This window comes from Sabethes cyaneus, chromosome 1, assembly GCF_943734655.1.
Source record: "Sabethes cyaneus chromosome 1, idSabCyanKW18_F2, whole genome shotgun sequence".
In the NCBI taxonomy this organism is placed as follows: Eukaryota; Metazoa; Arthropoda; class Insecta; order Diptera; family Culicidae; genus Sabethes; species Sabethes cyaneus.
This window is the reverse complement of record NC_071353.1, coordinates 58,993,429-59,018,161: the sequence shown is the minus strand read 5'-3', so window position 1 is coordinate 59,018,161 and position 24,733 is coordinate 58,993,429. Positions and strand designations below refer to the sequence as shown.

At 36.9% G+C, this 24,733-nt stretch overlaps 1 protein-coding gene across 1 annotated transcript in view; it reads left to right on the top strand.

The window, feature by feature from the left end:
* The first annotated feature begins 485 nt into the window (after positions 1-485).
* The window catches only part of LOC128737859 (sodium-independent sulfate anion transporter), a 98,932-nt gene continuing 74,684 nt past the window's right edge, over positions 486-24,733 (top strand). The window contains exon 1 of the mRNA XM_053832596.1: positions 486-1,060. The gene's annotated coding sequence lies outside the window, so the exon portion shown is untranslated. The remainder of the gene's footprint in view (positions 1,061-24,733) is intronic.

Genomic DNA, 24,733 nt, shown 5'->3' with positions numbered 1-24,733 from the left:
AAGAGCGCGCTAAGTCTAGTTCAAACTAGATAATTTTTCCTTCAAACAACTGATCTAACGGATAGTGTCACGCTAATATGTATAGATTTTCCACATGCTAAATTGCTTGCAGTGTTGCGGACTCAAGTGCATCAAAAGGTTGATAATATATTTTTCCACTGGAAAATTGTTTAAATTACCTGTCTGATGATTCCTCCTCTATGAGTTGGTGTGAGATTGTTTGACCATTGATTGAAAGACCTCGCAACACTGAAAGCCACTTCGTGCGTGTGGAAAATCTTTCCGAGCGAGGCAGGTTTAGTGGGTACATGGAAAATAGTTTGTTTACAAAGGCTAGCTTGAGTACTGTTCCCAGGTAATACTTCGATGCATACGATCGCGGAGCTCAGCGCACGTACAGCTGTTTTAGGCTCAGTTGTTTATGAGATCGCGATCGAGTTAGACGCATTTTGCTCGGTTTTATACCTTTGTAGCCTGGGGTGCCCGAACCTGGAAGCGGCTGTTATAACCTGTCGTTTTATAAATTATAGTGCAATATAAGTGTTGACACGCGTGCCACAGCAATCATTGCGAAACAAATTGCAACGGAATTGGCAAATCAAACGGAAGTGTAAACTTGCTGTCTCGATTGGGAAAATCGAGGATTTCTTCAGTCAGCCGGATTTGTAGAAGTTGCATCGAGTGCATGCTTAGTACTAGTTCTTACCTATGTGTTAACGGGTAGTTTTACTGATCAGCCGTTGTTGCGAGCTGCAAATTCGAACAGAAACTACCAACAGTGGCAACAGATGAGCCAATTATCCGAGGAATCAGTAATTGGTTAACAGGTGACCCAGACAGCAATTTTGCCATTTGCTGTGGCCGGTGGTTTTATGGAATTTGTTACCTCTTCGTCGGCATTTTCGCCTTGAAGTGATTGTGTTTTTATACATTGTTTTGGTTTGGCGTTTTGTGTTCCTCCTATTTATTATTGGCGGTCTGCAGCGAATGTATGAGTGGTCGTGAGGAAGTGACTCAGCCGCAATAGACTAGTTGATACAGGCAATTGCAATAGAGAAAGGTAAGCTCTAAAATCATTTGAACGTTTTGGCAATTCGCAGTAAATCAACTGAAGCAAATCCGACAGTAGTGAATACAGTATGCGATTGTTAATAAATTATTTTTGAATGCTAGGTTTAGTTACTACAACAATTGGAGGTATAACTATTCGTTTTATTCGATTTCCTGAATCGAACCGGGTGAAATAAATAAATAAAATTTATTAAAAAGAATGTGTCGTATATGTTCAATTCTGTTCGAACACAGTAAATGTAAAAAGAATGTGAACTTTATTGGTGGTGTTTAAAAACAGTGAAGTTTACGCTGTCTTGTAACGCTTGAATGTGTCTATTTAATAAACAGGAACTTATTTTCGAAGACAAAATTGGCCGAAACTGAAAGCTAACATAATCCGAAGAATAATAAAAATACAGGTTAATTGTAACTGAAAGATATGAATTCCACATTTGATTGTGCATTTCATCATACATGATCCCTGTCATTGAGGTCAAAATTGTGACATGAAACAGTTTTGTTCAAATCATGATTTTTTGAACACAATAGGGCACACATTATTATGCTAATAACCACTATTTTGTTATTTAATAAAATAAAATATAGATTTATTAACAGAAACAACGAACAATTAATCAACCTACTTGTGAAAAAATATATTATTATCGTGTTCATTATTTAAGAACAAGTGCGGAACATATTTCGATTGTTTGTTACCTATATATAAAAGTTTGAGATAATATTGTATTGATGATAGACGATGCATTGTGATAATTTCCTAGGCAACACCTTCCTGTTTGCGTGCAGTAAAATTCTGTACGGTGTAAATTCGGAAACGATGAATTTTTATAACACACCTCAAGGATACCTCAAGATTTTAAATTTTTATTTTTGTATTTTCATTTTGTAATTTATAAAGCGTGAAGTGTGCTATCCAACTAATCCGATATTCGCTAATATCCAGGTTAGTCTCAAATACCGGTGCTTACATACTGATTGTCGTTTCGTATGGCAATTTAGCATCGTTTGCTTTCGTGTCTCGTTCGTTGCATTTTCCCGGCAGCAGTTGTTTCTAAGTCATTTTGAATTAACTTGGGCACACTTAACAATCACTTGTTTACAAACTGGGACTTATATTGAAGCAGCATTAACGAGGATAAAAAACTTGTGCATTGGAGTCAACCAACCCCCGGGCATCTACTATGTTTCCTGAAACCGCCACAAAATGAAGTGGCGCTACAGGCGTTTTGCTTTTAATACGCAGCATTCACACGGCAGTGAAGTGATGCGATCAAGCCAACAAAACATAATAACGTAGAAGTGAAAAATTTTACATGAATCTCAATAACAATTCATCGATAACAATAATTTACTGTCAACTAACTGAAAACGTCGCCTTTAGGACAAGAAATAAATGATAATGCAGCGAAAATCACGTGTGGCTCTGCAGAAATATCGTGTGAATCGTTCTTTTACACGCACACTCGTGATCCGATACGTATAAAAGTGATCCAGTGATCCAGCTATGTTGGCTTCACCTATTTTGTTCGCAAACGTCAAAGTTGCCACCGGGGTGATTGGAGTCGTCAAATTGGTTACCTAGGACACGCGCGCGATGTTTACTATTACCATCCCAAGAAACATTTATCCGCTGAATAAACATTTTAGCAGCCACAATTATTCAGCCATAGCTGAATATCCAACGAATAAAATTTATATAAACAACTGTACAATACTTATTCAGCTGAAATTGGAGAACTTATACAACCTATTTTATTCGACTCGGAAAACCCCTTGTTAAGCAGTTATATCGCCTTTGTGCGCCTTGTTTCCAGCTTTGCGCAAATTGATTATTTAAAAACACGCAAAAGCCTCTATTAAGCTACATTACAGCTTCAAAGCAGCTATTAGCAAGCCCGAAGCTTGACTTAGATGTTTAAGAGCTGAAAAAAGGTTTTTATTTCTAATACTAAACCATAGTTCAGCCACAGGTTAAATAAATTCAGCTAAAAAACGTTTGATCAGCCTGGAATTGTTACTGCTTTCATAGCTGTAATGGAGCTTAAGAGAGGCTTTTGCGTGTTTTTAAATAACCAATTTGCGCAATTCTGTCAATTCTATTTTTAGAACGAGAAATAGTTTTGCAATGCTTTTTCAGTCGCTTAATCAACGTCTTATCAACCTTTATGCAGCCAACAAATAATCTATTTTTAAATTTAAAAAAGAATAGAACGCGTCATATTTATTTTGCTTTGGCGTCGTATGCTATGTTTTAAATTTTGAATAACTTGAATTCGTATATGCAAGCTAATTAAAATTGCATGTCGTCATCTTTCGGGAATTGAACCGCCATCTTCTGATCCATAAGCACTCATCGTACGATCCGCCCTATCTGCATCTGCAGAACAGACAGTGAAAATATCGTTACACTTGAAGCAGTCGATAATGTCTATAACTGACAAATATTTTTGCTGCCAGTCGAATTGCGAAACTCTATGATCTAACAGTATGTGTGCTGTGAACCGAATGAAAGCTTGATATTAGTTTGTAAAGCCACTTTAACACCCTTAAGCAGCTTTAAAACAGTTTGAAAGCTGTGAGCCTAATGAAAGCGTCTACTGGTTTATAAAGCCACTTTAACACCTTTAAGCAACCGTAAAACGGCTCTATGTTTACGGCTGTTTAGAATCGGATTGTTTAGCAGAAAAATCCGCTATTAAGCTTGTTTACCAGCTTTGGAGAAAAGCTGGTTTGGAAAAACTTAAAGTAGCTTAAACTTCGCTTGGTCAAACACCATTTGAGTGCTTACTCTATGCAGCTTGGATCGCCTTAAACCAACTCGCAAACAGCAATTGCTTATGCTGTTCCCGAAAGATGTCGACATACATTTTTAATTATCTTGCAAATACGAATTCAAGTTATTCGAAATTTAAAATATAGCTGCTTATGACGCCAAAGCAAAATAAATATGACGCGTTCCATTTTTGAAATTTAAAAATAGATTATTTTTGGCTGCCTAAAGGTTGATGAGACGTTGATTAAGCGACTGAAAGAGCATTGCAAAACTATTTCTCGTTCTAAAAATAGAATTGACAGAATTGCGCAAATTGGTTATTTAAAAAACGCAAAAGCCTCTATTAAGCTCCATTGCAGCTTTGAAAGCAGCTACCCAAGTAACAATTTCAGGCTGATCAAACGATTTTATAGCTGAATTTATCTACCTGTGGTTGAACTATGGTTTAGTTTTAGAAATAAAAATCTTTTTTCAGCTCTTAAATATGTAAATTTGGGGATTTTATCAAGCTCTAATAGCTGCTTTCGAAGCTGCAATGGAGCTTAATAGAGGCTTTTGCGCGTTTTAAATAACCAATTTACGCAAAGCTGGAAACAAGGCGCACAGAGGTTATATAAAGGGCGATATAATTGCTTAACAAGTGTTTTTTCTACCTCAAGCGAAATAGGTTGTATAAATTCTCCAATTTCGGCTGAATAAGTATAGTAGAATTGTTTACATAAATTTTATTCGATTCAGCTATGGTTGAATAATAATGGATGCTAAAATACTTAATCAGCGCATAAAGGTTTCGTGGGAGTGCTGTTTATTAAGATGATAAATCGATTATTCAGCTAGTATAGCACAATTATTGAGAATATTGACGGGTTGTGGCGAGGTTGAAGATGCGCCTAATCTGCTTGTGACACTATTATGTGAAGCAGCTGATTTACAGCGCATTCGTTGGTTGCTTAATCGCTTATACAATACAGAGGTCTTTGCTTAAATTAATTCAGCGTCTACCACCAGTATTCAGAGTTAAATCAGCTGTGACCAAATCAGTAGCATTTTAATTCAGCTTCGGTGTTTTTTGGGATTATGTGATTATTGAATATCAAAAACTTGATAGCTTTTGAACGGCTCCCTGATAAAGTAGTCAGGGTTTCTAAGTATGCTTTATGATCGAAAGAAACTAAAAGGTATCTTGCGTAGCCATGGTTTTCGAGGTAATGGCCAAATGGACACATTTGTCTCTGGACGGGTTTTGCGCACAGCAACAAATCTCGGGCAATTTAATGTCTTTCGGTATCTAATAATTGCTCGCGCGCGATTTCGAACGGATCGAACAGCCCACATAAATGAAAACAGTTGTGAAAATGGTCATAATCATATCGCTATTATAATCTTTATAATCTTCCATACAATCAGCGGTCACAGTACATTCCAAAAACAAAAATTTCGATAGCGTCTTCCATTTACATTATGGTTCCACTATTATCATTATGTTCATCATATCCTACGCTTCAAAAATATGTATGGAAAATCATTCGTTTTCGTATGATGAACATTCTTAACGACCCATTGTTTTTATGGTTACTTGTCGAATAACCATAACTAATATAGTTGATATTCAGGCAACTGTTTTATTATGGTGCGGCACCATTTCACAAATGGTTCCAGATTGAAAGATAGATGGCAATGTCTATGGTTAGAGTATTGTTCAAATTAATGCGGGAGGACGATAGCACATAACCGTCGGTGTCGGTAAACTGACTTTTCATGACTTTTTCTAATATCGATATTTCGGATTTCCATACCAGTTTTGTGTTGGCCACGTACGTGAGCTCAAATGACAGTGATCGCACCACCTGCCTCGGTGGATCCAGATCAATTACTTTCCACTAACAACCCCTTCCAGTGACACTTGTGGATGATGCAGAGGATTCCTGGGTTTCTAGTATCAACAAGGGTCGGATTAGCGTTCCTTCCGCCTCCAAATTGATCTGCCATTGGACGTGGTCAGCTTTGCTATTGATCATCACAAAGAATTGGATCACCAGAAAATGCACACTGAGTATGATCTGGTACATCCAAGCATCATTCTGATGGTTCTCTGTACAATTTCAGCGGATCTAGATCAATCGCCGGGCGGTCAAACTATGCTATGCTATTTTCATTTTGTAGTGCACAGCATCTGTATCTAGGATGGGCTACGATATCGTGTTTATAATATATATACAGTTGGGGAAGAAGAAATGCTTAATGCGAAAAATGTAGATTTATGCAAACTGAAAATTCTTGATATTAGGCCAAAAGTGTAGACTTAGCGAAGGTGAGAGTCGAACTCACAGCTCCCAATCTCTAGTTAAGCGTGTTGTTTAACCAATTACACCACTAAGCCGTCTATTGCTTTTCGCCTATTGATAAGCCGTGCTAAGCTAAGTGCTAAGTGCTAAGCCGTCTATTGCGAATAGGTCTGACATCAGCGCTTCTCAAGTTGATGGAGAAATACACAGATAACTATATCCGCAACAAGTTTTTAAAGAGCTTTTCGTTGCATGGAAATCAACATATATACCTACACGGCTAAACTACAGAAACGCGCTGTGTAGTGATGCTAATTTAGAAATCACTCAAATATCAGGAGGCGACACTTTTTGCTTTGCTCGATATTGAAGGAGCTTACGATTACACGTCCTTCATTTCAATTGTTACAGCTCTATTTCAAAAAGGGATCGACCACACTACAATGGGCTTTCAAACAATACCTTCGAGCAAAGAAATCACAGCATCAGTGGCAGATACGTCGATCTCACGGTTTCAGTGTTCAAAGATTGTTCACAATGAATTATCTCCCCCTTGCTTTGGACACTGGTGACCGACGCACTCCTTCACAAGATATCGTAGCTTCGTTATGAGACTACTGCTTAGGCCTTCGACGTAGAACTTATTGTCAGAGGCAAATTTGATGCAGTACTGTCAAGTTGTTTGTTAAGAGCTCTAAATACCACCATGTTATGATGCTTGCGTGTTTGATATAAACCCCACAAAGCAGTCGTTATACTACTCACTAGGTGAAGAATACATGCTATTACTTTCCTATACTGATACTATACTGATTGTTACCAGGCTGAGCTTCAGTAATGAAGTCAAACTCCTCGGAATAATTCTGGATGAAAAGCTGAACTGGGCTGCCCGTCTAGATTATGATGTTAAGAAAGCATCCCGTTGGAATCAAATACAGGGTTGTAGACTAAACAGTTGAACAGCTTATTTACCCACATCCTATAGTAGCTAAAAAACTACTCAACTTAACTCGTCGTGAACTACGCGCGATCACCCCACTCCTAACTGGACATTATCCGGCTCTTTATCATTCAAAGCATATTGGATTATACCGAAATTTACCTCTTTTGTAACTCTGAATTTAAATGGTCAGCGCATATGCTCTACAATTACTGGGTCTTGCTTTATCTAGGCATAACTTCTTCGGAAATTTCCTTCCTAGAGCTGAAATCCCAAAATGTCATTGATTTCATCACCCATGTAATACCGAGTTAAGGCACAAGATTATAACTATCTAGCTCAACTCCATCAATGGGTATGAACAGTCTGTAAAATAAGAAGAGCAATAGGAGTCTGCCATAAAAGATGACCATTGAGACTGCTACAGTGGGCTTTTAATCTAATGCCCTTGTGGCGGATTACCGACGAATGGCCGAAACACAAATGGCCGAAATAACAAATGGCATAATAAATCTAATGGCCGAATCACGAATGGTCGAATCACAAAAGGCCGAAACACAAATGCCTGAACTTAATATTTGGCCGTAAATTTTCATGGCCTTCAAGAAGCACTCGACTGGAATCCACAAGGACAGCGTAGAAGAGGCAGACCCAGAGGCTCATGGCGACGGAGCTTAGCCAACGACATCCGGGCTGTAAAGGAGAACCTGTCCTGGCGACAGGTAAAAGCGATGGCGGGTAACCGTCAGCAGTGGAGATCTCTGATTTCATCCCTTTGTTCCGCCGGACCGGCGGACATGGACACATAAGTAAGTAAGTAAGTCTGCATTCATTCAATCATTCATTCAGGCTCAATACCAATCCCAGAGTCTCTGGGATTCCTCCCATAGGAATCGTGTCGATGCATTCTGCAGATGATTCGTACAGAATGCCTTGCTTAAATAACCAGGATTCTTATATGAGAATCCAAGAGTTGAATCCCCGGGATACCTATAAAGATAATCGCGGTAAAGGAATCAGGTGCACTATGGTATTTTTTTCCTGTATGGACTCATCACTGCGACCAGTATCGTTGATCTATTGTGATTATCGCCCGGGTGTTTGGCTGTATAACAGCACTGCCTTTTTTTGCTGTAATCGCTATTGAATGAGCGATATGCTTAATAAATTTTTTTGCGTGTTTGCGTGTAGTGGGGTTTACCCTTCCTTCAATGCTATCTACTTTACCCACCTTGCTCCTCAATGCCAGTACTGTCTCCAATTACAGCCATTACCTGGCGAGGCGGACCAGTACATTTAACTATAAGAGTGACTCTTTGCACTGTCAAGGGTGCTTTTATGGGGGTCATATAGAATTGAGAATGAAGGAATGGTAATGAGGAGCCTGAGAATTAAACCATGCTAAAGTCACTTGACATCGAGTGGCCTGATCCTACTAAGATTCGAACCCACGACCACTCGCTTTGTCCAAGCAGACTCGGTAACCTTGCGGCAACGGAGCCCCCTTTCACTATGGCATAGGAATCCTCAGGATTCGAAAAGTAGCAATCTTGGCGTGTAAGTAAGGGTTTTAGCACGTTCTCGCATGATCCGCCGGATTTGGTTGAAATCGGTATAAGTTTCATCGTCGAGCAAGATGCACCAATCGCGTGTTGTCAGCACCTGTCCGTACTGCATATTGAGGTTTTGGTAGGATTGTCTACTTGCTCTGTAATATTTGTAGCCTTGATTAACTAATATTCGACACTTATGAAGCTTGCAAGTCGTAGGTGAAATGCGTACCCAAGTTACATTTTTGTTGTATTATAGCTTATCAAGCACTTGTTCCACGGGAATTAGCTGTACATTCGTTTAATAAGCTATTATACAACAAAAATGTTGCTTGGTAGGGCGAATAATCTATTTTGGACAGGTGTTACGCGTACTTTGTTTTGGACACTTTCATTTGATTTTACCGGAAATGTAAAAAATAGTGCAATAGTATAAAACACCTGTCCAGAATAGATAAATCACCCTGTCTGTCAAAATACAACTAATAGTGGAGTTTAACTGTGAAAATAGTTTCGACTTTTCTTTCATTCAACTTACAGTCTTACCGGAGGCGCTGACTGACCCGAATGATCTTTAACCGCAGTTGGCGATCAAGGATTCTGATCTAACGATTGGTTTGCACTTTGCGGACAGTCGTGAGAGTTTCCTCATACTTTTCAATTAATCGCGCCACAGTAGATACTTTTAGCACAGACAAACAGACGGGACACTCGCGTTAATTCCATCGTCCAATCAAAAACTAGTCATTTATTAAAAAAGCATGTTTCGCAACATGGTCACACCGCGGCGCGCGTGTGTTGCTTCGAGTTTTCAGTATAAAATCATACAAATGTAAAAACCCTACAGCATGAAACCCTGCAAAAGCAAGCTACTCCGCAACATGCATAACAGAGGGTGCTAGTATGCAAGCAAAATATGTAGGACGATGGTTTTTAAAGGATTTTCTTCTATGTGTTGTGTCAGTTCGTCAGTGCTTTTACGTTTATCGAGCAGTTCAGTTTAGTCGAGAGAGTCTTTTAAAGTTTATGTAAAGTAGATCATTGAGCAATGGGGCCAAAACCGTCAAATCTTACCCAAAAGGTAAAAATATTCGCCAAATTCGTTCACGATTTAGTAAAATAGGGTGGCTGATAAATATGAGGTGATATAATTTGTTATGATTTTCATGTCATACTGCTAACACGCAGTATAAGTTGTGGAGTAGGTATGTTAAAACCAGAATAACAGTCCCGTTTATTGTTTTGAAAATTATTAAGTGTTAATACTTGCCTTGTAGCCTTGAATAAGGTCCACTTTGAATCAGTTTGTATACACTCAAGTACTTTTTTTACACGGTTTAGTTTTTTGAGTATTAAGAACGGGGTAACTTAGAGACCATTCATTTATTTCTCAATACATTTGGGAGTAGCTCGACATTCCTCACGTAGATTGTAAATAGTTCCTTAGCTGCACCGTTTTCGAGTAATCGAAAAAAACAAACCGTGTAAAAAAAGACTTGAGTGTAACCACAAGACAGGGTTGATATGGTAAATAAGCGTAACCCACCAAGCATTTGCAGTGTTTTGTTTACTCGAAAAAAATTATACCCGCGAACTTGACCTTGTACGCAAGGTGGTAGCTGGTAACATTATTATCAACCAGTGAGTGCGGTGTCTAATATGTAGCTCGTATAGTGCTTACGTTTTGGCTGGTGAATGACCGCCATAAAACAAAAAATCAACAGCAAACTTGTTAGGGTTAGTGGCCGTATAGTTAAGGTAATGTTTAATATTGTGACTGAACTGTACTTAGATAGTATTTGACTACGCAAAGAGTTTATATGTTAAATCGCGTACATATAAAATTTTCAGCGAGTTTTCAGTAACTTGAAAACTAACTTGCGTGTAATGATGCGAACCTATTTAGTTAAAAAACTTTTAATTTTAGTTTGATTGAAAAATTTCAAACGTGAAAAGAAAGTAAAAATCTCACCAAAATCCTAATAAGAGATAAGTAATTGGTTTAATCTACTTGAAAATAAGTAAAATTGTTGAACGTGTTTCAAAAGACGAAGGTTGGAAAGTTAGTACGAAAAACCAAAAGACGTCGATATGTTTTTACTACAGTATTATAACAGCTGTTTTGTAGGGTTTCGATAGTTCCTCCATTATTGGGTCGTCTACCCCACACAGTTTTTGCTAACGTTCAAGTGAAAAAAACATCAATTGTTTACCTGTTCTCGCTATATGTTGTTGAGGTTAGCAAAAAGTGAAACAGGTTTTTGGAGAAAGGGACTTTAGCTAATGATGCGACAGAAGGACACTCGTAATAGGTATTCGAAAGTAATTTGAGTGCTTGTGTATACAAGCAATCCTGTGCTGATATTTTTCGGTTTCATGTGACGATTGAAAACGCGTTAGCTAGCCATTTCAAGGGTATTTGAATTATTCATCACCAATTAAAAGTATAAGTTTCATCTTAGGGTCAAATGAAAGGTCTAGCGGCCTCAAACCCTTAATATTTAAATTTCATGATGATTGAGCTTGCGGTTTGAAAGATACATAAAGAAATGTGGAAAAAAAAGTTAAAACATATTTTTGTTACATATAAGCATTATTTCAATGAGAAACATTCTACGATTTATTATTATTTGAAAATTACTGTTCAGATCTATTAAACGAGAACTTATTGAAAATCGGACGATTCATTCCAAATTTATTCCAACTTTAACACTTAAGCACTGCATATTAAACCGTTAAAACGATTCAAGCCAAAATATATTAAACAAGGGTCGATTGTATTCAATGTATGTATGGGCGTATGCATGTATGGATGCATGTATGTATATATGTATGTATGTATGTGTGTATAACTGACAATATTACAATTTACATTGAAAAAAGTGATAAAACATTTCAGTCGTCATTTTCTCCACTTGCTGTTATCCGCAATTGGTCGAACATACGGAAAAAAGCAGATGGTTCAATCCACAATTACTCGCACTGTTGTATTTTGTACAACGCCTATGAAATGATAACTTTATCTCGGTATACCTCGAGATTCTGGCAATATAGTTACTGTTTCCAACAAGGTTGGTCTGTATATCAAAATTTTTCAATCGGTGAACAAAGTTTAATAAGTTTTTCACCAAGCGGCATTGTATTCGAAAAAGTTCTGTTTTATCATACCATGAATAAAGCCATGAAATCAAAAATTGTGAATTGCTGTGAAATCATGACTGAACTGTCATAGCAGGTAGCGCAAAAAATAATTCATGATCTTGTGTTGTATTGTGTTGTACCATAATAAGGTAGTGATATCATGATTATTATTCACGGTGTATTTTCATAAAACAAAAGCTTGAAATCATGAGTCATTTTGTTCATTTTGGATATTGAATTTTTATCCTTGAAAAGTTAAGCATACAGGGATACCTCGATATAAGACAGCCTCGTTATAAAACAAACTCGATATAAGACAATTCGATATAAGACAATTTTTGTCTTATATCGAACAAATCCTTTTGACATAGATGGTAACTATACCAGAGCTATTTTTCCATTCCAAAATCGGCGCCATAAAGATGTTCATTATTTCAAAATAACCCAAAAAATTCCAACAATAATAAATAGTTCAAAAAACGTAAACACACAACACAGAGCAAAATTGGCGACCGCAGATGCATTTTTTTTTTAAAAAGATCATGTTTCGATATAAGACAATTTCGATATAAGACAACTTTTAGAAATTATAAATTGTCTTATATCGAGGTATCCCTGTATAGTATCTTATAGGATTGGAAATGCAAATGGGTTGATTTTCCATAGAGTAGTTGATCCAATAGTTGTGGTAGCACCAGTAGTTGCGCTATTATTAATTATTAATGCATATTTTCGTCGCCGTAGCATTTTAAATAAAACAATTACGTTCATTATATAGAACAAGTTCTTGGGAGTAATCAAGGTGAGTTAAAATAGGTGATCTAGTTTTCACAGTTTGTAGAACAGAAGTGCGCGGAACGATTGGTTAGCAACCATCGACTTTGTTTATACATTCAACAGTTCCCGCTTTGAAAATTTCGGTGATCGCCAAGGGTAACCCAGCGGGGGTGAAAAACAAATTTGAACATCAGAAAACCTCTCTTGACTAACCTTGGGAGTAATGGTAGTTAGATTACATCATTTAAAAAATTAAGGCATTATTTGCTAAAATACCGATTTTCTAAAATCTAACACAACTATAGGCGCAGTTAAGCGCACAACTAGGGTAATTTGCCAATTGCTGCGCACCTAACGCAGGAACTTTAAGTTTTTCTTATTACGTTAAAAAGCTATTAACGTTACTTATAACAATTTTTTTCCTGTAAACAAAATGACCTTTCAGTAAAACATTTTGTATATTTTCATAGCTTGAAATATTGGATATATTATGCAATTTTAGTTGTTGTCTTACATCATACAGACCCAATTGTTGCTCACTTGTTTAACGTCATTTGCCTAGCATTGCACACGTTCAACCCAATTGTTGCACGGCAAAGAAAAAAAAATTAAATTAGGAGAATTACCAAGCAAAGAAAATTGATATATAAAGATGAACTCCTTGAAAACCGATTTACTAAATATAAGTACCGTACGAAGTGACCCCGTTGGCGTTGGCTTCGTACCACTCCAGGCCATACTTTGAATAGTGGCACAAATCTAGATCTAGAGCTAGATCAGGCCAGAAGATTGTAAAGGGCCCGGCGCTTGTGTTGCTTCAATTGAGGAAGCAGACGGTTCTGTAGACACTCCTTGAGGTAGACCTCCCCTTTACAGTCCTGGTAGTCACACGAACGGCGCACTCCATTTGCCACATCGTTAGCAGATCGCTAGCCAACTCATGTATTTCTTAGCTTTGAAAGTTTCTGCTTCTTTATTTCCTCCGGAGCATCAAACTTGTGCTGGGCGGTGAAAATCAGTAGCCCCGGAAGCTGCCGGAAATCCACCTTGATGTAAGTCTCATCATCCATGATGAGACAATGAGGTTTCGTCAACATCTGGGTGTATAGTTTCTGGGCTCGTGACTTTCCCATCGTATTTTGCCGTTCATTACGATTTTGAGCCTTCTGTCCTTTGTACGTATGCAGTTCCTCTCGGTTCTTGGGTCTCTGAACCAAAGACTTGGGCAGATTCAACTTTTTAGCCACATCCCTGACTGAAGCATCTAATAGAACATCCTGATCACTAATAGAATCGATTCTGATCGCATTTCTCCTTCCGTTCGATGCGCGGAGTCTCATAGTAACGTTTATACACACGGCTCACCATTGATTGCACGATTCCGAGTTGTACTTGCGCAAAATCTAGTCGCGACGTCGTTTTTGGGTGACGCCATTTTTTCAATTTGCGAAAAACTGACGATGAGCGATTTTGCACTTTGGATGGTACAATTTTCCTTGCAATTAGCAATAATTGACTGAAAATACTCTCCCTTACCCTATACAGGGTGCTCCGCCTTTTATGTCGGTATGTAAACGCTGTATAACTTTCACATTTTCCAACCGATTTCTTTCATTAGATATGTTTTGGAAACGCCATTTCAGTACAATTTTCGCCATGTATCGCTTCACACCGAAAGAACGGCCAAACAGTCGCTCGAATGGTTGACGCTGAGCCTAATTTTTGGAATACAATTTTGATGACTGACGAGGCCAATTTCAACCTCTCTGGCGGTGTTAATAAGCAAAATTGCCGCATTTGGGGAACGGAGAATCCTCACAAGATTCACGAAATGCCCTTGCATGACCGGAAAATAATTGTGTGGGCCGAGATTTGCCCCAAAACCATCATTGGTCCATTTTTTTTTTTCAAAGAAAATGAGACTGTCGATGGAAATCGACAGTGGGTGGATGCTCATTATGTCTCGTGAATTCGTGAATGCGCGAAAAAGGTCTAGAAAGTTACTGGTTTCAACAGGACGATGGTGCACCGGGTGGACGAGTGCCACACTGCGAATTCAACAATTCAATTTCTGCAACGAAAATTTCCGGGACGTCTGGTGTCAAAAAGAGGCGATATTGACTGGCCACCCAAATCACCTGATTTAATCCCCCTGGACTTCTTTTTGTGGGGTTATCTGAAAAGCAAGGTTTACGCCAACCAGCCACAAACTATTGACGAGCTCAAGGCAAATATTCGTACGGAAATCGACGCTATAACACCCGAGATGCTCAAAAAGGTAATGGAAAACGCGGAAAAAAGGAGTCAATTTGTAATTTCTAATAAAGGTGGTCACTTAATTGATATTGTTTTCAAAAACTAAACCTAGAAAATTTTAAGGAACCAAACTAAATAAAAATGCATTACTAATAGAAATCGGTTGTTTTTTCTTAAAGTTATTCAATGTTTTCATACCGACATAAAAGGTGGAGCTCCCTGTACTTGTTGGAATTACTCGATCATTTTTCACTCAATACACCCTAATTATGAATTTTTTTAAACAATAACATTTTTATGAAATAAATAACATCTAAAATGAACTTGGAACTGAAAAATAATTTTGGCCGAACATCGCAACTTTCCGACTATAGTGTGTTGGTCAGAAGAACGATAATTTAAGACAGTTTCAATTATTGTTGAAGTTTCATATCAAATCTATTAATATATTTGATAGCTCGATAGCCACTTAATGTTGCATTTGGAACCTTAAGTTTATAAGTCGGAAGAACATTGTAGTAACTCTGAAATACCTCTGATTATATCGCAAGGTCGTTCAGCCCGCTTCAGTTAGTGCAGTGCCAACAATAGAGGAAATGTGTCTTTCTAGATGGTTGGGCTTAGGTATTGGAACGCTATTTGAGTGAAGTAATATTTTTGATAATATTACTCTTACAGCGTGTGTACTGTCGAGTAAATAAAAAGTTTAAAATATTAACTCAAATTTCTATAAGGGTTCACATTAAAAATGTTATTGAAACAAAATTTCATAAGTTATATCCGATCTCTGAAAACATGTTTTTTTGTCTCAACATTTGATAAACAGTCAGTCCACAATCATGGGTTACACACAATTGTGGGTCATTTTAGCTCTAGCTGCTGATTAGCGTTTAAATACCAGCTAATGATTGATCAAATTATTAGTGCTACTTATGAGTAACAATTTTATCAATCAATTCGTATAATATTCACGCGTTAATCAGCAGAAAAAGCTAAAAAGACCCATAATTGTGTGTGACCCATTTTTTTTTTTTTTTTCCCTGTGTGGACTCATTACTTCGACCAGTATAGTTGATCTATTGTAATATCGCCCGGGTGTTTGCTGTATGACCTGCACTGCATTTCTTTTTGCTATAATCGCTATTGAGTGTGCGATATGCTTATTTTAAATTGTATGCGTGCTTGCGTGTATTGGGGTTTACCCTTCCTTCAAAGCTTGATCTACTTTACCCACTTATTACTCGCTGCCAGCACTATCCCATATTATAGCCGTCCCTGGCGAGGACTCAATCGTACCTCTGACCAGTACACTTAACTATAGGAGGGACATTTACACTGTCAAGAGGCTTCAGAGGATAAATATAGAATTCAGCACGAAGGAAGGGTAAATGGAGAGGCCTGAGAATAAACCCATGCTAAAGTCACTTGACATCGAATGGCTTGATTCTACTAAGATTCGAAGCCACGACCACTCGCTTGTCAAAGCAGACTCGGTAACCTTGCGGCTACGGAGCCCCCCATGTGTGTGACCCATGAATGTGAACTGACTGTATCATAAACTGGCACAAACCCCAAATTTTCATATTTTGTATTTATATTAAATTTTTAAAAGTACTAATGCTTGTTACAAATAATAATATCAGTTGAAATTTTTCTATTCCATTTTTTCCATAGTTTGATATCTTAGAACTTTGGAACTTCGGAACTGGGTACGGCAGCTTCCCCTACACTAGCGCAACGCAATAAAAACTAACAGTTTACGCAGGGAGAAAACTGTTAACGAAAGCGAAAGCAGCCGACCTGCTGTGTAAAAATGTGCTATTGAGTCGCGTGTTTTATGCAATTATACAATTCTATTGTTTTGTGCTCTTATTTACTACATTTGTATAAACGTTACTATCGGCGATTTGGCAAGGTAGAATATAACAGCTTGTTTACTTAAAAAAGGCACGACCATTTTTATTCTGTATGTCAGAAGGGCGTTATGTACGAACATCACCGTACTCTTGGTAATTGGTATTAATTGTTTTGTTATAGCAGGCTAGTTAGGCAAAAGCTTCTGCTTATTGATGATGGTTGATAAATAATCTAATTTAAAGGAAAACCTAAAGTCGCTAGAAAATGGCTGCCTGCAGTAAGTTAAAACTGCAGTTGTGTTGGCAAAGTCAGCTTTCGCCATGTAGTTAGTGCTTCCAGTGCTGTTTTAATTATCTAAAACTTGTCATTTAATTTATCGATCTGCTATATATCAACGAACGTTTAATAAAATATGATCGCTGTTTGAAAATAAATTGACCTTACTAGTGTACAATCTGGAACTAGTTGATAGATATTTGGTAATTTTCAGGTTCTGTGTTTCGGCTATGTAGTCTGTATTTAGCAGCTAAAACGATGTTTTGCTTCTACATCCGACGTTTCGGTGGTTTTATTCCACCTTTTTCAAGGAAACTAAAATTTTATTACATATAAATTCGTTTTTTCCGTCTTAGAAGAATGACTTATTTTTAACTTACAGAGGCTGTACGTTTTGTTGTCTGGTGTATGTTTGTATCTACTTTGTGATCGTCCATGTAATTTACAAATGGCGTCCTCTTTATATTGCTGTGTGAATACTGATAGTGATTGTTTGGTCTTAATTTTAACTGTTTTTTTACTTACCACATTTAATATAATAATTTGTTGTAATTGTGTTACTTTTTTCTGTAATAAAATTTTAGTGTCCTTGAAAAAGGTGGAATAAAATCACCGAAACGTCGGATATAGAAGCAAAACACCGTTTTAACTGCTAAATACAGACTACATAGCCGAAAAACAGAACCTAAAAATTGCATGTTACAGTCGGAAAGCATACATTAAAGATATTTGGTAAAGTACAGGATAATTCGCGATGACGGAGTTGTTAATATTTTTATGGTTTTTTTGTGAGAAAAAAGAAGGAAATATTTTTGCTTTTGTCGACACTCATGAAATGACAGTGCGGTCTAGGATTTTGTATAAGTGCAAAAAGGCTACGAAATCTCTTTCAACTCTGTCAAAGCCAATTGCTAGGCTTGTGCTATGAACAATCCTATTGACTCTTACAGCCTCTCTCAGTGGAGATTCGAACATGCGACGACTGGCTTGTTAGACCAGCGTCGTACTTCGATTTGTGTAACATAATTCACTTTGCATACAATGGGCGAACTAGCGCTTCTACTTGTTTATAGATTATAAGGGCTGTTGAGATTTTCAAACAATAAAATAAACTCTGAAATGTAGCTGTCAATCCTTCTTTACTCGCCTACAAGCTGAGTCGCCTATTTATATAAGTACATCTTTACCGTTGGTAGCATCACTTCGATACAGTACCGGACATAAAAATTTTTGTTATAGTAAATTGAGTTTTTTAAATAAAAATAAAGAAAAAATTTCCTTTTGCAGAGAAAGCATTTTCATCTGACAAACATATAAATAAAAATAAAATAAAGTGATTAAACATGTAATAAATAAACGCTAGTCGAATCGGGCTAGGTCGTTCCGGTTCGATTCACGGATTTACGTGGAGTGCCACACTAGTTTTATTACCTCTACGGCGTTAGATCGAAGCAAAGAAAGTGCCTACTTTTATGTTGTCGATCATTGCGTGCTGTTTTTCACCTTTTCTTCTATATAAATGCTATTTATAGCGAATGGATAATTTCCCTTACCGATAAAATGACATTTATCGTTCGGTTACGTAACCTAACGCCTATAATCTTACGATAACAGGTGATCATTGGTGCATCTATTTTCGTAACATTATTAGTTAACTATTTAAAAGTTTGGTTGTACTCTAAATAGATAATTATGTGGAAATCGGAACATTTATTTGAACTCGTCATGGTGGTTAGTTTTATGGCTTAATGAGGGACTTGAAAAAATCAAGTACATGCGTTGCCGTAGCCGTAGAATATTTTCCAACCCTAGCGCAGTACACGCTAAAGTGTATGCATGTACAAATTGTTTATACTCTGTCTGCGAGTAGCGAAGGAACTTCTACCTGATAATCACGTTTTATAGGCAGCCAGCAGAATGGATCGTAAGTGACTAAACGCAGTAATATAGCTTGTAATTAGCGGGTAGTTGTGTCTGCGGAGACATTCGTACTGTTGTTATATCACACTGGGTGATTTGTTCAGTTATGGCTATTTTGATGTTCATTAGGTCAACGGAAAAGGCACTAATCGGTGAGAATGATAGTAGAGTTGTTCGTAAAAGTTTTTAATTTAATCGTAGGATGTAAATGCATACATTGATGGATTCTCTATTTGAAATCGATTTTTAACAAGCACACTTGTCAGTTGTAAGTTATGATGCTTTTTGATTTACTGATTTATGTGCAAAAATTCACCTTTATGTGAGCTATAGCTCACTTTTTGCAGACTTTTTGAGTTTTTTCAGTGATTGATGTTAGTATTCAGGATGAGTAATAATAACTATCAGTAAGATAAATGGTTACAAAAATAAGACGCTTGTATAAATTTTAATTTTGAGTGTAGTTCCCTTTGCTTTAAGGTGAAATTAGCAGTCATCGATTCTGCCAATTTCAAAAGCAGTTTTTTTGTTTGAAACAAAAATTCTGTGCATGAAAATATATTCGCTGTATTCAGACTGGCAAGAAGAATGCAGTATTTATATTTTTACAAACAGAACCCCGTTTTTGGGCCCAAAAACTGCTTCCGAAATTGGGCTCTCCGACGACAAGTTAATGACTGCTAATTTCCCGTTAACTGCTAGTTGTAATTGTCATTGAAAAGCGTTACAGTTGGCACGCACGATATCCTGAAGCATTTCATCCTAAATATTCTCCAAAGTATCTACAATCAATCCTATGGTGCTCTTTAGTTTGTCTAGCATGTAAGCAAATGCACAGAAAAAATAAATCCGGAAATTTGTCCTCCCACCAAGCCTTTGTAACCTTCGCCTGGTGAGACGGTGCAGAATCTTGTTGCATGCAGTATGGTGGATTCTTGCAGTGACTATGGGAAGCAAATGGTTCTTCACAACATTATCGATGTAATATTTAGTGTTGATTTTAACACCCCAGTTTGACTCGGCTCGAGGAATATCGGAAAGAGCTTCTGCTTTTCAGGCAAACCGTGCACCCGTTGTTTTTGACGTAGGACTACGTCTTACGGCACGGTTTGGGATAGGGTGTCATTCCAAAAACTCGAAAAATGCGAGCGTCACGAAAAAATGGAAGATTTCGGGTGCAAATAGCTGCACTTTTGAAACATTGAGGAAAAAATCAAGTATTATCCAACTGGAAATTCTCGCTTCGTGATTGGTTGGAAAAGACGCCATAATAGTTTTAACGTGTTTTGAGAAAAAAAGTGACAAAATCTTCCCGTCCCCGTAGGTCGAAGGTCGATTGAACCTAGCCCAATTTGATATCTGTGCTCGGGAAGTATTTATGTTTATATTTTACTAGTCTTCGAGTTCTTAGTACGTACAGATAGTTCTTAGTAACTATTTATTATATGTTTAAAAGTGGTCCGAGTAACAATAAAGTCATAATAGTCAGAATTAATACAGTAGGCAGTATTAAATTCACGGCAACATACATCCATTGGGTTATTTTGAGTGAACTGAATACAATGCAATGGAAGCCTGAAGAAATCCGCACGTCGAGTATGCCTTGGTGGTACGTAAAATCTGACTCGGCTTAGAAGCTCCGGGCTGTCGGTATAACCTCCTAGAAGATCAAAGATAAAAAGTCATTGAAGCAAAGTCCTCCTATTCGCGAACGGTGGCAGATGTATCAAAGCGCTTCGATGTTCGTAAGGACGCAGTCAAACTGGATCATCCCAGGGTAACAGTTGTAGAGCGTACCGAACGAAGTGGTGCTGGATTCGTTCGATCCGGTTGATATGAACAGCAGGGTAGGGTGCCCATACAAGCGCCTCACATTCGAAGATACTACGTACAGCCGCATAGTAGAGAGACTTCAAGCAATAAAAATCGGTAAACTGCTGGGTATTACTTTTAATAAATACCAGTATAGTGTACACTTTAGCAGTAGTAGCTATAACGTGCTGAGTGAAACAAAGTTTGGTGTCCAAATCTTTCACAGAGTCGACTCGGTTCATACTGGCGGAATCTATTTTGTAATCGAACAAGGTGAGATGCTTTTGACGTAGAATTACGTCTTACCGCAGGGTGTCAATCCAAAATTTGGATTCAACCTAGCGTCACGAAAGGATGAAAGATTTTGAACGCTAATAGATCTGCTAATTATGAATGGATTTTTATGGTTTAGATACCGATCGACTCATAAAAGAAGTAGCAGTTATGAGATTTCTATGGTAACATTCTTTTTCAATCACTAATTAGTAAAAATTACCAAACAGTGTCATGGTCATATTATCCCATACATTTTCTTTGTGATCGCCTTGCTCCACAGGCAGGGACGACAGTTAAATACACCATCTGTTTGCTGTGATTTCGATTACTTTATGTTTAGAAAAAAAGCCACAAAACCCCCTCGTCCCAATAGGTCGAAGATTCTGTACGACGTTTAGACTTATACTAATTTGATATCTGTGCTTGGGAAGTATGCCAAAAAGAGTGATAAAGCCCTCTCATCCTAATCCTAACAAGATTTCTTAGGACAGCGACAAACCTAGTCCAATTTGATGTCCTGAAAGTAAACAACTTTGTTAAAGCATAAAACCACCCCTTGCTTTCAACCTAGTTAATTTTTAAACATTGAATCTAGTCCAAATTGATGTACTGAAGGTGAAACGTCACAGAAAAGTGAGCAGCAATCCTTTCCTTTTGTCAGATTGTATCCACATTCGACACATTCCAGCGTTACGGGACACAATTAGCACTTATTGTTACCCTGTGAATCGCCTCCTGTTTCACCCATTTTTTGGCAAATACCTTGTAAAATAATTGTTTAAGGAGTACTTCATTTTCCACAAGAATGCCAGGGATTTAATGAAACAGGAACCGATCTGCATAGTATGGATAGTGTCCCGTAACGCTGGAATGTGTCATTCGCGACTACGAAGTTGCTTATATTTGTTTGGTTTTTGCATGAGAAAAAAGTGAAAGAAGTATTTTTGCTTTTGTTTTCACGCAAGTTTTGACAATGGGTTTTCGTGTTAGAGCGAACAGGATTAAAAATCTCTTTAGCTTTCGCAGTCGCGAATAGGTACTGGAAGATTTTTTTCGAAACTGTTGTCTTACAAGGATACATGGCTGAAGGGATATTTATGCATGTGAAGTAACGCAGCAATTCTCAAAGTGAGGAAAATCAGCGACTCTTTTATTCGAGAATAGTTTTGAATGTTTCAATTGCTGCTTTGCGTCAGTTAGTTGCCTGCAATTCTTTACTATTCAATGCTCAAGCAGCAATTTCTTTTGAAAATGGTGAAGAAGACAAGGCAGAAGGTATCCGTAATGGTGCTAATGTTTATTTGACCATGAAATCAGTATAAGGCAGTAAGGTACAACACATTTTGCAAACAACTTTAACTTACTTAGTAGCCTTTAATCATTAAAATGAATAAAACGATCTGAAAAATTATCGACACGCAAAAATTTGGATTTCTCCACCTGTAGCACAGTCAAGTGACATAACAATTTTTTGATATCATCAAAATACAAATATATGTGAATAGTCCCGGTCAACACTGAATGTAACACAATGTTGCTGTTATGTAACACAGAGGCAACATTGTAATGTAACAAAGTTATCAAAATTTGACGTAACATTTAAATAAAAAAATGGTAGCACTGTTACGTTAAAAGGTTACCTGTAGGTTATGTAACAATAACATTAAGTTTGTTACATTACAAACTTAATGTTCTTGTAACATAACCTACAGGTAACATTTTAACGTAACAATGCTACCATTTTTTCATTTAAATGTTACGTCAAATTTTGATAAAAGTTGTAATGTTACACATTTAATGTTATTGCTACATAACCTACAGGTAACATTTTAATGTAACAATGCTACCATTTTTTTATTTAAATGTTACGTCAAATTTTGATAACTTTGTAACATTACCATGTTACTTAACCGCAACATTGTGTTACTTTCAGTGTTGATCGGGTAATTACTATATATAGTTTCCTTGTGTAATGTTACAAAGTTATCAAAATTTGACGTAACATTTTAATAAAAAAAATGGTAGCATTGTTACGTTAAAATGTTACCTGTAGGTTATGTAACAAGAACATTAAGTTTGTAATGTAACAAACTTAATGTTATTGTTACATAACCTACAGGTAACATTTTAACGTAACAATGCTACCATTTTTACCTTTGTTATACTATAACAAAGGTTTAAAAATTGGTCGAAAAACACGAAATTGATCCGAGGCCCGGAGGGCCAAGTCACATATACCAATCGATAGGGTTCGTCGATTTGAGCAATGTCTGTGTGTGTGTGTGTGTGTATGTATGTAATGATTTTTTCTATCGCCTGTTTCTCAGAGATGGCTGAACCGAATCGTTCGCTATTACTTTTGTTTGAAAGGTATTATTGTCTAGTAGATCACTATTGAGTTGCTTCGTGACACGACGTTTCGTTTAAAAGTTATAAGCAAAAATGTGAAAAATACGTGACACGGGTTTCTCTAGAACTACATGACCGATTTCAGCAATCTTAGTATCAAATGAAAGCTCTTATTAAAGCTAAATTATTCAGAAATTTGTAATTGAAAACAAACAAGTAGTTTAAAAGTTATGCTTAAAAAACCTGTTTTGACAGGGTAATAATTATCGCCTGTTTCTTAGAGATGGCCAAACCGATTTATGCGCTATTAGTCTCATTTGAAAGATAATATATCCTAATAGATCACTATTGAATGATTTTTTGATTGGACGTTCAATTTGAAAATTATGAGCAACCGTATACACCACACCAAAATTAACAAAAATTTATAATGATTTTAACCAAGATAATTTACCTAATTTCAATTATTTTAATATCAAACGAGAGGTTTTGACACTACGAATATATATGCAAAATTTCATAAGAATTGGTTTTACCGGTCAAAAGATATTAACCCTCGAACACTCGCGCCAACTTTTGTAACGCAGTTACTCGCGCGCACAATAGCCGCAAACCAAAGAAAACGTGTGCACTAGAGTTTTGACTGGGTAAGCTTGGTTTTAGGTTTATCGAACCTTTGGAAGAGTTTCTTGAAATTAAAAGCTCTATCGTTTGGTGGAATTAAAATTTTGATTAATCCCCCTAAAAGTGAAATAAATAAAATATTTTTCTTCAGTGTTAATATAACACATTGATGTGTTCTGCAAAGTTATAGTGCATATTATTACAAGATATTTTGCTAAAGACAGTAACCTTCTATCTCTGCAGCGAAGATAGAAAAATCTTATTTATTGTATATGAATTTGTAAAATCAGTTTTTCTATTTTTGCTCTTTTTGTAATTGTTGAATGACTTTTTCATGTACTACAAAATTGTACAAATAGTAAAAATACACAACTTTGCTGAAAACAGTATACCTGTATGATTGCTTGTTTAGGAACTGTAGAACTTTGATTATAAAAAATACCCTAATTTTGACTACGAATTACTCGACTACCAGCAGACGGATACATTTTAAACATTTTACATTGGATAGTTTTGCTGCATACAGACACCATTTTTCCATATGGAGAAACGAGAGAAAATTCCACTTGGGGTCAATTGCGGTACACCTCGCTTGCTGATTGCTTCGTTTCTGTGATGGCGGTTTATGCTGATCTATTTTCCCAACAATTTAAATTATTAATGCATTGAATAATTATGACATTTTGCTCAGAATAAGTTCATTGAAGAATATACGTTAGTTAAACAACGATTTGTAACTTTATAACAATATGGCGTTGAAAAACCTACACGTGTTGTACAAAATACAACAGCGTGAGTAACCGAAGGTTAATAAAAATTGATG